Raw genomic sequence first — 4,771 nt, 5'->3', positions numbered from 1 at the left:
CAGAATGTGATGATTGAGGTAATCAAATAAAATGTAAAAAGTGCAAATAACACTGATATATTTTATAACAACTGCTGAATTGTGTTTCTGGCTGAATAATCACATTTTGTTACTATGAATTATCCCAGTTTTGTATTTTTTTCTATGATTTTTTTTCTTCATATCCAGATGTTATTGAATAATGTAAAGTTCAGAAATATAGTAACTTTCAGATTCAAGTCAAATTGTATTTTTTTGTTTTATATTTATATTTGTTTGTACTTAACCGTGGATTTCTTGGAATTTCCCTGGATTAAAATTGTCATGCATACCTTTTATCAGTTTAGCATAGGTTTTAATGAACCCTATTTTTCAATAATTTTTTTTTTACTTTTATTCCCCCCAGCTGAAGTTAAGGTTAACTGCATTTTATGTTTGGTCATAACTAAAAATATTATCATACAGAAGATTTATTTTAAGAATTTTCATTTTAAAAAACAACTATGTTGAAAATGTTTTATTTCTATAGATATATACTGTAGGTATACATAATATATAACGGTATTATATTATATAACAGTATTTTGATTTATTTTTTTGTGGAACTGAGCAAATTAAGAAAGAAAAAATGAACAACTAAAGACTAATTATAATATTTTGTCAGGTATAGGACTAGTAGTTTATGTTAGTTGGGGTCTATTTCATAAAGGTGGCCTGTATATCTTGAAAATGTAATATTAATAATAAATCCAAAATTCTATAGAAGTGGATGATATTTAAACATTCCTCCAGTTACCAATTTCAGAGCACCCATTTATGATGTTTATATTCCCACATTAAAAGAGAATTAATTACGGGCTTAGGGAATTTATGGGAGATGTCAATTTCCCCCTGCCTCCTGCTGGATCAATCATATTCCACTAATAACAAGGCCAGATTTGAATATTGTGTCCTCTGGGATATTCTTGTACTTCTGTACACTGTAGTAATAGATCCTTACAGTCATGTGGTTCTATACATCTCAACTAATAAGCAAATGTTAATTTCTCAAATCTGAAATCCTTTAATGAAAATTTTTCTTGCTGGAGAAGAACATACAGGAGACATGGAAGAATGGAAAGCACCGTACAGACTACAGACCAATAAATGTTCTTTGACCCAGGTTGCTTTTAACACACCAGGTCTAGGCCTCACGTCCTTCTCTGGTTAACAATATCGGTCTATACCTATATACTGTTGTGATCTGTCTTCAATATAGCAAGAAACTAAACCAAGAAAGACGAATATGGAAGTGTCAGCATCATTGTTATCAAAAGTATCAATTTATGCATTTCTTTAGATTGCTATTTTTCAGTAGGGTTCTAGAAGTACTGTATGTTATTAAAACTAGAGATAGGGACCCTAAAATTTTTATAGTACTTTCTCTGTTGCTTTCTGATAGCTGGATAGAAAGTCATGGCCTGGTCTGCTCTCTCCACACCCCCCATTGTGCAGTTGTAGTCGATGACTACCTGGGGCTTCAGAACGTCTTTCCCACTTCTTGTTCTGGTTTGAACAGTGGCGGTGTTGTGAATAGTGCTCATCATGCAGACATCCTTCTTATCATGCCATCGGAGAGCCATTATCTTTCCTTTCTGCCAGGCAACTTTATCCCCAGGCTTGCGTAAGTATCTGTTGTGTTTTGTACCAGGAACTCGTAAAGCTCAGGGGATGTATAAAAATTGTCTGTAGTATGACAATACCCTTGGTTCAGCAAAGGCTCAATAAAAGACAGGACAGAAGAGGTTGCCACTCCAAAGTAACTAAATCTGGGGTTAAATTGTGTGCCTTTTGCCAGTATATATGACAGAGTTCCAGATATATCCAAATTCAGATGCGTACAGCATAAAAGATTTGATCCCAAACCGTGCTCTCTTGGACGCCATGTACTGCACCCAGCTCAGTCTCCCTTTATATGTCATCAGACTTTCATCCACACTAATGTCCCTTTCTGGCACATAACAGTTTTTCTGAAGTTGTTTAAAATCATTTTATAAACCTCACAATTTTTTATGAGCTTGGGGGCAGGATGGGTGGTCTCATCAAATCATCGTTGTTGGTAAAATGAAAAATGTCATGATCAGGCCAAATCGATATTCAGGCATAACTGTGACACAAAAAGGGGTGGCAAGCAGTTTGTTGGTGGACCAGTACCACCCCCTGGAGAATAACAAGGCCCAGAAAAAGCAAAGCATCTATTTGGGTGACAGATTCCCACTTCCTGGTTCCAGACAATCTTGCACGTGGAGCAGCCAGCTGTTGTGCTGCATATCTGTTTGTTTCTTCAACTATTTTCTGAATGACTTCGCCATTCAAAAATACCTCCAGGTAGGCCAAGGGGTTGTGCTCACAGTGCCAAATAAACCAAATTCGGGCAAGGCATCCCAGTAAATGGAAACCTAGGGGGCGTAGGCTGGGCCTGACGAGTGTCAATCTAGCACCAGGTGCGCACATCACTAACCTCCATAGAGTCGCTGTCACTCACACTCTCGGTCTCATGAGAGGTCTCCAGGCACTCTATCACTATCAGCGGACTCCGCAAGTGACTCCAGATCACTTTCGCTGTCCGAGAACTGTTCCAACACATCTTGGGTGAATAGATGCCTGGAGCTTGAAGCCATAGCAGGAGTCCAGGCAGAGATCAGGGCGGGAGGCAGGCAGAGTTGTCAGAGTATTACTTTGTATTGGATTGGATACAGGAGTTTGTATTAAATCCAATACAAAGTTTTCCCACCACATCGATGGGTGCACGCACTGACATCATCAGGAATCGCAGAGGGACTCGTACGCGAACGCGGAGGGAAGGAGAGGACAGGGATCTGACCCAGAAGATGGGCATCCAACGCTGGAGACGGGCATTGACGCTGGAGAACTCTGCCGGAGGACGATATCCGATGACAGCACACTGGAGGATGCCACCGGCGCCCAGTAGGCAACGTTTGATTCTACTTTTAGCTACCGCTTTCAGCAAGTTTTTTTACCCCGAACTAGGCTTGGGGTAACTGCCCAGGAGGTTAATGTGTAATGTAAGTGGTGAAGACATTTGCAGAGGCTTAGAAGAATACCTATGGATTAAGTATCTGACCTTAAAGGGAGGACTAAACAGAGTAAATGATATGTGGTGATACTTTTGTTCCTTTCTTGCTTTTTGCTTAAGCTTTTTTATACAAAAAGGAGCTCTGATTGGCATACTCTCAACTTCCTTTACATCTATCTTCTTTTACATCTATCTTCTTTTGAACAGAGTAAGATTCTGATGCAGAATTTTAACACTTTAAATTGAGCACAAATTTATATCATCCAGGATTTGTGGAGCACACCATGCTTCACAGTTGGAACATTGGAAATAGCTTACTAAATTAGTTTGGGTTATTCATTTAGCCAAGTGAATTTTCACCCAGAAAGGTGTAATGAAGTTTAATGAATGAGATAAAGGCATCCAATCATGTGCAAGGAAAAGTAAAAAAATGTCTGCTCACGCATGGTTGAATAGCTTAGCTCAACAGAGCTTCACCACATCCAACAAGCCAAGTGAATTATACCTTTCAGAGTAATAATTGACATTGTTAATTGAACATCCTAAACACCTTTAGGCCTTTTTCAGAGCTTCAGTCTAAAACCACATGGTTAACCGATCCTAAACACATAGCAAACTGCTCACAGGTCAATGTGCTGCCATTGCATTTACAGTGCTGCTGCACTTTTTCTTCAAGAGGAGGTAATGCAATCATGTAGCCAGAAGCAACATGTAATTTCCAGGAAGAGCACCACAACCCCACTGCAGCACAAAAACAAACACATGCACAAAAAAGTTTTCTCAACCACTAATATTTAGTTGGATGGGAGTGGTTGGGAGCATAATTCTAGCACTGTAGCTGAAAATAGTTAAATTAAGCTATTATGAAACTATTAGAAAATGTTTTAAAAAACTGCATATTTACAAAAAAGGGTTGTTTTGTCGAGTCCAATCATCTAATATGGGCTGGAGCAGACAGGAGTATTTTGTATATCTTCAATATATATCTTCAATAGTAACCTCCTGTGATCTGCATTTTATGTAAAATCATGAACACATAATATATTAAAGTGTCACTAAACAAAAAAATAAATATATAATTAGGATATCCATTGATTCTTATCTATATCCTGCCATTACTGAACATTGTACAGGCTATATAATGGCCCCTTTATATAACTGAAAGTGACACATACTATACAACATAGCTAGAGGTTCTCTGAGCGAAGAATTCTGAGTTGCAATGATCCTAGTTGGCTGTCATTGACAGGTAAAAGATGTAGTGTTTAACTTTACTCTTTAAAATAAAAAAAATAAAAAAAAATAAAAAACTGTGTTCTCCCCAATTCTTTTGACAAATAATCCCTCTTTCTTGGCAAAACCCAGACCTCCATTTGTACCTAACGGTGGTGATGACTGACAGCAGGCAGGATACATGCATGCCAGTATCCTATGTATGATCCAGTAGCAAAATGTAGTTCACCCCAAATATAGAGCAATATTAAACATAGAAATGCGTTTTTTAGCCACCAGAGGGAGCACTAACTCAATGTTCTATTTCAAGCACTCTGCTTAATTACTGCTGAAATAAGTATTCTACCACATGGAGAGCAAAACTTCCAAATCTGTAATGTATTAAAATATATATTATATATAATGTAAATATAGCAGAAAAGAAGAGCATATGTAATATTAATGATGGTTAAAAAACTCCCACATCTAGAAAACAACATATTA

This window comes from Pyxicephalus adspersus, chromosome 3, assembly GCF_032062135.1.
Source record: "Pyxicephalus adspersus chromosome 3, UCB_Pads_2.0, whole genome shotgun sequence".
Taxonomy (NCBI): Eukaryota; Metazoa; Chordata; class Amphibia; order Anura; family Pyxicephalidae; genus Pyxicephalus; species Pyxicephalus adspersus.
Note: the sequence above shows the minus strand (reverse complement) of the source record.